The sequence below is a fragment of the Hemibagrus wyckioides genome, linkage group LG17, assembly GCF_019097595.1.
Source record: "Hemibagrus wyckioides isolate EC202008001 linkage group LG17, SWU_Hwy_1.0, whole genome shotgun sequence".
NCBI lineage: Eukaryota > Metazoa > Chordata > Actinopteri > Siluriformes > Bagridae > Hemibagrus > Hemibagrus wyckioides.
Window position 1 is genome coordinate 17498400 of NC_080726.1, and position 11270 is coordinate 17509669.

The following is an 11270-nucleotide window of genomic DNA, read 5'->3' on the forward strand; positions in this document are numbered from 1 at the left end:
GTGGCATTAAAAAGAAATCAAAATGTTTTCTGAGTCGGTGTATCTAATAATCCTCTATCCTGCTCTTCATGGATAAGCGTAACATTTCAGCGCACCACATGGAGGCAGTGCAGCACAAGAGGCAGAAGGGTGTGTGTGTGTGTGTGTGTGTGTGTGTTATTCTAATTTAAAGTGTCGCAGGTATTACCAATACAGAAGTATTCCTTCAATGACTTGTGCACACACTCATGTCCTGAGGTGTGTGTGTGTGTGTCTGTGTGTGTGTAATGGTAAAGTGCTGCTATTCCCTTTACATGAACATTCCTCTATCAGCTTGGTCATAAAGCATTCCATATGTCTCTCTCTCTCTCTCTCTCTCTCTCTCACTCTCTCTGTCTCTCTCTCTCTCTCTCTCTCTCTCTCGGAGTTTTATAGATAAATGGTTGGCTGGTGGAAAAATCATCATTTTGCTATTTGTTTCTTTCATAGATGTATACCAAAAAATTAGACTCCAAGGATCGGAAATTATTATTGAAACGATGGATGGATGGATGGATGGATGGATGGAAGGAAGGAAGGAAGGAAGGAAGGAAGGAAGGGTGGAATGAAGGATGGAGGGAGGGATGAGTGCACCAGGTCAACATTCAGTTCTATTTTAAAAAGTGTTTTTACTGTTACCATCCGAGTCTGAATCACACTGTGGGGATGAAGGTTCAAAAAAATTTAAAAAAATAAATAAAATAAATTTAAATAAATATCTGGGGATCTGGAGAAATGCATCAGACATCACTGTGGCTGAATTCTAACAAACAGCACAAAAATAAATCAATAAATGAATGAATAAATACATTAATTAATTAATGAATGAATGAATACATTAATTAATTAATTAATTAATTATAATAAATAAATCAATACATAAATAAATCAATAAATGTCTGGGGATTTGGAGAAATGCATCAGATGTCACTATGGCTGAATTCTAACAAACAGCACAAAAATAAATCAATAAATGAATGAATAAATACATTAATTAATTATAATAAATAAATAAATAAATAAATAAATAAATGTCTGGGGATTTGGAGAAATGCATCAGGCATCACTGTGGCTGAATTCTAGCAAACACCACAAAAATAAATCAATAAATGAATGAATAAATACATTAATTAATTATAATAAATAAATAAATAAATAAATAAATAAATAAATAAATAAATAAATAAATAAATAAATAAATAAATAAATGTCTGGGGATTTGGAGAAATGCATCAGGCATCACTGTGGCTGAATTCTAGCAAACACCACAAAAACAAACAAACAAACAAACAAATAAATAAATAAATGTCTGGGGATTTGGAGAAATCCATCAGACGTCACTGTGGCTGAATTCTAGCAAACACCAGAAAAATAAATAAATAGATAGATAAATAAATTAATAAATTAATTAATCAATAATCTGTTTTCCACTCATTTTTTCTTATATTGTATTAAAACTTGTATCGAAGCTTATTTTCTGGACATATAATCTAATTTAATTAAATTTAATTGGTCTATTAATTGCAGTGATATCTGTGATTATTATCATGACCCAGTGAGTTATTGTGACGTTGTGCTTCAGTGGAACACCGTCCTGTTCAGATGGAGACGTTCCCACTGAAAGGAAATCTTCAGGTAGGTTATACTTGTTTACAAACTGCTTATGACGTTAATAAGTAACTACGAGATCCAAAGTCATAACTGTGAAGTGTCTGAGCTGAGAGACGCCAAATCACCACTCAGTCGTGCTAAAAAAAAAGATAAATCTGTATATAATGTGGAAATTAGCTTCCATATTCCTATCCTTTCCTATTTAAACTCACCCAGGAATGTCACACTGCTGCTCCTGATATACGAGACAAGGGAAATATTTCACTTCAGGAAAGTAGAAAACGGCTGAATTTCCACCGTGTGAAGGGTTTCCCAGGCTTCCCAGCTCAGCGGTGGCCCTGAGGTAAAAGTCTGAGCAGCATTCAGCTCTCAGCTTACACTCTGTAATGAACTCACTGACTTCGGCACCACTGCTCACTGTATACTTTCAGATTTTGATTTAATGGAATTTCTCTCGATAAAAGACTGTGAATGAACACCTCCAAACAGCTGCAGGATCAACTTCATGACAACATCAGTGAGCACCACTAAATAGCCATGTGGTATACATTATGGCCTGACACCCTAATGTGTGTGTGTGTGTGTGTGTGTGTGTGTACACACCCCAGTGAGACCCTCAGCAGGGTGCTGGCTGTGTGTGAAGTTTCTTAGTCCAATACAAGAATTTTCCCAAAACGTTGCTTTTCAGATGACCCTGTTTCCCTCACACACATTCTCCCAGTCACACACACACACACTCCCTTTGCCTCTAATCCAGCCATTTATCAACCTCAATAGAGCTGTGGATAATCATTCCACCCCCATGAGATCACCAGAGGGACCGTCTATTTTAACATCCAACCTTTCCACCAAAATGTATCTCAAAGGCTCTGTGTAGACGAGTTATTAATCGATACACGTCCACAGAACACGAACAGCGCGTGCAGAGACACACGCTCGCACACGCTAGTCGTAAAAAGTTTCTTTGGTTGAGAAAGAAAGATTGAGTCTGTGTACGGAATAAACTACACAAATATATACACAACAAGACTTTTTGGCATTCACTAACAATAACTATCATTCTCTCACTCTCTCTCTCTTACTCACACACACACACACAGAGGAATGGTCTGACAGCTCTTTGATCTAGTTTGACTGTCAGTGTCACTTGTCCAAGGTTACCAGCGGAAGTAATGTCCACACAGAGCTCCTCACCCCTGGATACCACACACACACACACACACACACAGTGAGGTCCCATCCATAGAAATACTCACGTTAATCCCGAATAAATCTAATATACTGAAACATGGCTAGCATTAAACAAATAAAATGAACCCTCTTGCTGTCTCTCTCTCTCACACACACACACACACACACATTCCTATTAAAAACTGCAAATTTTAACATCTTCTCATATTCAGTAATCCATCACACATAGTCTCACATTCTGTCCACACTCCCTCACACACTCGTCTCCTGCTTCTTCGTCTCAATTTCTCACTTTACACTGTTCTCACACACACACACACACACACACACAAACACACACAAACCAAAAACGTCCATCAACATACTGTATGTATGGTACTGACTCCAGGAAATCTCCAGGCTGAGAGTGGTGAGAACTATCTGGATCATCTAGAGCAATGACGTCATGAAGATCTGGTCCAGAATGGACTCCAGGGATGAGCACTGCACTCACAACACTGAGAAGGTTTGTGTAGAACCTTGAGAAAGTCCTAAAGATTCCCAAAGAACAACACCATACAAATAGATGCTCCTCATAGTCTGACATATTGCTGTAAGATCTGAGCAAGTCTGACAAGATGCTCAGTGTCCATCTACAGTCCATGATGATGATGTTCAGTGCCCCAGTGGACCAGCATGGATATAGATGTGGATCTCCTCCATGGCAGATGAATGGTTGGTATGAAGATCTGAGGATCAGCTATCTAGAATCAGACTAAATCATACCACAGGGATTGTACCAGCCACAGCATGGAACCTTCTGAGAAGTTTTGGACTGAGTGTCTGTAGGTCAATCAACTGCTTCAAAAAATTCAGATATATTATTCATTTTGCAGAAGGAATCACAAGGCAGGAAGCCACTTTTCAGAATTTTCTTGCTCATCATAAGGCCTTAATGAGCTTCAGCACAGAAGTCCCATAGAAGATTCTTCAACACAGGGACTAATGGAACATAGGGATGTGTTAGTTTAGTGGTTAAGGTGACTACGATGATCAGAAGGTTGTGAGTTTGAATCCCAGGTCCACCAAGCTGCCACTGCTGGGCCCCAAATTGCTCAGTTGTATAAAATGAGATAAATAGTAAGTCACTCTGGATAAGGCCGTCTGCCAAATGCCAGAAATGTAAACATGGAGGCATTGATATGTGAGTGAAGAGCACACACAAAGGAGAACTTGTCTAAGCAAAGTGAATCACTGACACACACAACCGATCGATCATTAATACTCCTTCCATTTATCCAGAGATGCTTCAGATCCCACAGCAGACATCTGATATCTAATCAGCTAATGAGCGAAGGCTGACGTCTGATCTCCTTCATTTCCTGAAACACTCAGCTTCTGGTTAAACACTGAGCTTCTGCTGGTTTCTGTTATCAGCCTGAATAAACTCAGTGCTACAATCATCACAGCCACAATGAGTCAAGAACAACACTGGACTGGATCAATATCAAAACCAACTTCTATTTTTTTCAAAGTTTAATCTTTCCTCTAAAATATGGCGGTTTTATTTATCAACTGTTTGGAAAGTTGGCTTCTTTATTTACAGTTTTATCTGAAAGTTTTATTCAAATGCTGATAGTTTTATTCGGAAGCTGACTGTTTAACTTGTAAGTTTTAAAAAAAGATTTCGTCTAAAATATGATTGCTTTATTTAATGTTATTAAATAATTTACTATATATATATATATATATATATATATATATATATATATATATATATATATATATATATATATATATATATATATATATATATATATAGTAAATTATTTAATAACATTTAATAATAAATAATATATTTTTTTTTGATTTACTGTTTTATCTGAAAGTATTATTCAAAGCTGATAGTTTTATTTAGAAGCTGACTGTTTTATTTGTAGGTTGAATGTTTTATTTGTAAGTTGATTGTTAAAAGCTAAAGCTTTTTTATTTTTATTTTTAAAATGTAATGTTTTATCTAAAATATGAGTGTTGTGTTTATTGTCATCAATTAATGTACTGTATTTTATTTTATTTTTTTTATTTTTATTTTATTTACTTTATTGTATTTTATTGTGTTTTATCTGAAAGTTGACTGTTAAAAGGTGATTTTTGTTTTTTGTTGTTTTTTTTTGGTCTGATGAAGGGCTGCTCAGTCTTGTAAACCTCTTAACATTGTTTTTTGTTGCAGTTCTCAGATTTTACTGCTCTTCCTGTCACTACCTTCAAAGTCACAGAGTCATGTGATGTTTCACTTAACACTAATTTGCTTCATCCGGCTTATGTTGAGAAAAAAACGACACCAAATTGCTCATAAAAAAAGGATTTCTGAAGTTGGTGTGATGTCAAACAGCCTCAAAGTCTGTGTTATGAAAAGTGAGTGTGTGTGTGTGTGTGAGAGAGAGAGAAAGAGAGAAAGAGAAAGAAAGAGAGAGAGAGAGAGAGAGAGAGGGAGGGAGAGAGAGACTTCTGTATGAATGGGATTGGTATGGACGTATATAAATGTGTATCTGAGGCTTTCAGGGTGGTGGGTCGGTTTCCAGGGTGACCACCAGGCGTGTATTGCCCCAAACCTGTGCCTCTTTTTCAGTTACACACACACACACACACACACACTCACACACACAGACACACACACATGCACAGAAAAGCCCCTGCTTGGAGTGCAGCCCCACCAGGTCTCAACATTCCACTTCTGTTACCACGACAACCTCCATACCAACAGCTCAGTGGCTCTTTAACCCTTCAGTGACCTCGCAGCAGAAAGACTTCCTCCACACACACACACACACACACAGGGACATGTGAACATGCACGTATGCTCTAACACAAACATGTAAGCTTGTGTTGGCCTCCTCATTATCTCAGCTGATTGTTCTGGTTGTTATTAAGCTGTAGGTTTCAGCAGGTTTCAGAAATATATGTACGAGCGAACTGCTCAGAAATTTTTTTTTCAATATTCAATATATTAAATTATATATATTATATATATTATATATATTAAAATATATTATTTCAATATATTAAAGTTCTGAAAACTTTGACTGAAATATGTTTCTCTTTCACATGAAGTAAAGTTCCAGCAGTTTAAAGTTTCATTACTTCCAAAAGTGATAAATGGAAAAAAGTGCATTCAAAAACGCTGCACCTACACTCCTTTACACTCCTGGACACCTACTTGTTTCTGCAGTTATCCAATCAGCTGGACACATGGCAGCAACACAACCATTAAACCATACAGATGAAGAGCTTCCGTTACTGTTCATTTCATTACTGTGTATTAGAGTGTGTTGATGTGTATAAGTGTGTAAGTGTGTATTAGTATGTTGTTGTTGTTGTTGTTTCGGCTGCTCAGGTTTTACACCAGATGCCCTTCTGACGCAACCCTCCCATTTTATCTGGGCTTGGGACCAGCACTGAGAGTGTACTATTCAGTGGCTGGGTTACCTCCGTGCCCAGGAATCAAGCCCGGGCTGCGGCAATGAGAGCGCAGGATCTGGCTTCTGGGCCACCAGCAGTGTGTATTGATGTGCATTAGTATATATTATTGTATTGATATGTATTAGTGTGTATTAGTGTGTATTGATATACACAGGTGTGTAGTCATTTGAAAACATACAGAAATCACACACACACGCACACACATGGAAAAGACCTGATGCTTTCTCACTGTAGTTCAGAATGTGCTTTCGGCTTAAATCAAAGAGTTCCTACTGGACCACAACACACACACACACACACACATGCACACACACATTCCATAAACTTTCTTGAAGTATTACAACTTGCTTGCATGTGTGTGTGTGTTCACAGGGAGTTGATATTAAACAGTGAGGTCTGGATGAAGGTTAGTCACATGACTTAAGGCAGGAGTTCCCAACCCTTTTAAGAACGCAGACCGAACCAAAAGCCACAGACATTTTTGACAGAGCTGTGTGTGTTTCTCGAGCTCCTCACACATCACTTCATCTTTTCACTTAAATATTTTAAAAACCGATGGAGACAGTACTTTAATATCAAAGGACACAATGAATCAAATGTACACAAAGTAATGATTCCTTGTAGGCATTTATATACTAATATATACAATAGTGTACTTTTTATTAAAGCTACATGGTTTTTAAAGCAGGGCAGCAACGGTGGCTTAGTGGTTAACACTGTTGCCTTACAGCGAGAAAGTCCTGGGTTTGAATCCTGGGTTCGAACAGGCAGGGGTGTTTCTGTGTGGAGTTTGCGTGGTCTCCCTGTGCCTGTGTGGGGTTACTCCGGGTACTCTGGTTTCCTCCCACAGTCAAAAAAAATGTACATTAGGTTGATTGGTAATTCTAAACTGCCCATAGAAGTGAGTGTGTGGCCCTGTGATGGACTAGTAACCTGTCCAGGGTGTACCTCTGCCTTTTGCCCAATGTGTGCTAGGATAGGCTCCAGCAGATCCCCATGACCCTAATTAGGAATAAAGTAAAGCGGGTATAGAAAATGGATGGGTTCTTAAAGCTATAAATAATCCTTACATAATTGTAATCTTCTGCTGTTTATATTGTTATTTATTACACACACATTCATTACATTTAATTACAGCATACGTTCTTCCAGTTCTGAAACGTTACTTCTCCGAGTAAAAACAGAAGGTCATTAGAAAATATTTTTTGGATGGCTTCATAAAAAAAGGCAAAAGTGGGTGTGGTTGGACTTCAGTGAGTTGGAGTGAGATTTAAAAAGTCCCGTGCACACAGCTGCTCTTCCTGCTGCAACTTATGAGCAGCAGCTGATTAGTTGGATCAGGATCATTAGAGCTGGAAAACCCCACAAACTGAAGAAGAAACAGAACCAGGATCAGGATTAGGACAAGGAAGCAATGGTTTCATCATTTCCTGCTAATTTGCTTATTGTAATGTAGCTTCACCTTGAAGATTTTATTTTTCTTGATAATATTTCTGTTCTCTAAGGTCTGCTTTCCAGACAGCTGAATCATTTAATTGCGACTGAGGAAACACCAATCACAACAACCACAATCCGTAACCTCATACCTAGAAATAAAGTCTTAAACAACTTCCTTGTGCATTCTTTCCAGATGCCTTACAGCTGTTAGAACCTAAACGTTATCTCCGCTGCACCACTTCACAAATAGCAGAGATCGGATCCATTTCTGCCAGACTCCGGCACATCAGTCACAGTCTTTTCTGAACCTCTGCGTAAAGCCGTGGTATTTCTGTTAATACACACGTTCACACTCTCACTTACTCACACGTTTACATGTCCATGTCGTAGTCATGGTACTTTAAAAAACACAGATACACACACCAATCTGTAGACACAACAGAGCCTTTGAAGCTCTCTAAAAGCAATGTATCCCAGCTGGAAATGGTCTGCTGCACATCTGCATAGCAGTAAACACACACACAGCGAGAGAGAGAGAGAGAGAGAAATCTGAAGTTTTTGACCATAAGCATCTATCAGATAAATGTACACAAATGCAGAGCAACACCAGATCCTGGTGGTCAGTTCATTTGATTTGTTTTAGTAGGTCAGATTCCAGTTGTGTATTTGCCCCGTAACCACACGGCATGTGTTAATGTGAAACTGACATACAGAGTCTTGCATTAGAGTTCAGCTTGCTTGAAATTTCACAGAGTGGAAATAAAACGGACTTCACTAGTCCCTGCAGTGTCACACTGAAGCATGGTGGTGGTAGCATCATGCTGAGAGTTACTCTTAAATGTTAATTTGCTTCAAAAACATGATAACCTCTTTACCAGAGATCCTCAGTCAGTGATGTCATGTATGCCACAGAGCAGTGGTTAAGGCTGTGGGTTGTTGATTGGAGGATCAGGGTTCAAGCTACCACTGTGTGGCCCCTGAACAAGGCCCTTAACCCTCACTGCTCCAGAGGTGCTGTATCATGCCTGACCCTGCACTCTGACCCCAACTTCCAAAGTTGGGATATGTGAAGAAGAAATTTCACTGTGCTGTAATGTATATGTGACAAATAAATGTAATTCTCTATTTTTTTAAACAGGAGATTTATTGATGCTAGCAGAAAATGTTTCTTTTTCCTGCCCTTTTTTGAGAGCTCTGTGTTCTCTAGCATACTCTGAGGTCTTGTACTCTGTCACTCAAATTCTTGGGTAAATACTTCGTAAGTAAAAAATTTGCATCGCAAAGAATCGTGTAAACTATAATCGATTCCCCCAAACTGCATATTGTGTAAAAGTTCATGGGAGGTGAATACTGTAGCCAAGCCACTTATGCAGATCCCTGACTCTACCCACGGAGTGTACTTCTCAGTGCAAAAGCACACAGATTTCTCGTGCCCCGTGGGTTGGATCCAGAGGTATTTTGGTAGTCTGGAAGGTCAGCAAACACCTTGTTCCACCCCGAGAAATCTGACCTTATGGCACTGGATCTGTAGCGCGATAGTTTGCTAATGCTGTAAATTCTGCTCTCTCTAATCCAAGTCACACACTTTAAAGTGAATTAGCCCCAATGTTACCCCTGCTCCTGATGGATTCTGCATGACCACGCCAGTATTTCTGGATTATTTTCTACCACAACTGTGGCAATAAAGCTCTATAAAAAGCCAGACAGTGTTTCCCTTCTTCCTGCTCGAGTTAAATTTGGACGGAAAGGAAGCAGGCGGGAAATGCTATCGGAGTTCAGCTCGCAAATGGGGTGGGGGAGGGGGTGAGGGAGGGGGTGGGGGTAAACAGAATCTTAGTGAAAAACAAGGTAAGGAGACCATTGGAAAGGACATTTTCACTGAAACAGTCTGGTTCCTTGCAGTGTTGCTGTGGATATAGGCTGAATCCAGCTACTGATATATTTCAGAAGGTTTTTAGAGGAAAGCTGTGCGAGGAGAACCTCCTCCTGGGCAGTAACCAGAGCTCAGGATTCAGCTCTTATGTCATCGCAGGCTGTTGTTTGGTTTAAACATATACCATCTACTGTATGGCTGCTATGTGGAGTGGGCTTACTTTACTTCCTCCCTCTGCTTCTATTTGTTTCAGGGTCAGATTAGGACACATCTGTACAGCATTATCTACCAGACTGTAGTAGGGCCCCATCATACATCACACCATAACACACGCATATACACACACACACTTTTTCGGTCTCTTGTTCCCTTTAACTTTGGCTTGCAGCTACCTTTCATGGCTTCTCTTCAGCGGAAACCAAACCACACAAAACTTTCCGACGTTTCTTTTCCTCTGTTGTCCATTTCCCTTCTTCTCCCCTTTGCCTTTTTTTCCAAACACTGGCATTGCTAATTAATTCAGAACAAGTGGCACTTAGTATAAAGACACTGAGATTAAGGAGGGGCTCCAGGACAGATCTTGAGCTTGAGCTTGGTGACTGTTTGGAATTTTCATCTTCTCTCCGTCTTTACATGGGTTTCCTCTGGGTTCACTGGATAGGACATGCTACATCATCCATCGTTATAAACATTTGTGTGTGTGTGTCAGTGTCTGAGTGTGTGTGCACCCCACTATAGACTTGGGTCACATCTGGGGTGAATTTCTTCCACTTGCACACGCATTGTTTCCGAGGTAACTATGTGTTCCTTCCACTTGCACACTGCAGTGTTGCCGTAACCCTGACCAGGGTAAAGCCCTTACTGGAAGTGAGTGAATGTGATTAAGCTGCTAGCCGATCAGTCTGACCAAATTCCCGGGATGTTTTTTTTAGATTTCTGCTGCGGGATGCCCACAGGTTTTGCATGTTATGCATGTTCTTCATATTCAGTAACTGCTTGATCCTGATTAAGGTCATGGTCATGGAGCCTATCCCGGGAACACCAGGTGTCAGGCAGGAATACACCCTGGACTTGTTTTAGCCAAGTTTCCCAGCCAACGCGGGAGGGGAGGCAACCATACTGCTGCCCCCTCCACTGCTGATGCCAGAGCTTGTCAGGTTTCTCCTGCTGTAGATCACATCAAACTCTGGCCTGACTCATCTCGATGCTCTACTCCTGTTCTCCTCCTCCTGATTCTTTAGCTTTCAGCTTATGACTAACTTTCTCCTCCAGTAAGAACCACCACACTACCCTCTCCCACCCCATACTCATCCCAAGAAACTTGGCCCTGTCTGCCTTTCCTCTTAGGTTCCAATTATATGGCAGCAACACAGATACAGAGCTTCAATCATCAAACTTCACAATAAGGAAAAAAATCTGATTGATCTCAGTAGACAGTGTCTCAGACCATAGAATCAAATGTTTGTGCAAAAAGAGCCTGCGTTTTGTTGATGAGAGAGGTCTGAGTGGAACAACCCGACACTGGCCAGACTGGAAAGATATGCTAACTCAAATAACCACACTTTACAACCACTGTGAGCAGCAAAGTAGCTCAGAACACAAACCATCAAACCTGGAGAAGGATGAACTATGAATGCAAAAGCCCTCATCAGCTTCTGCTCCTGTCATGCAAGAACAGGAA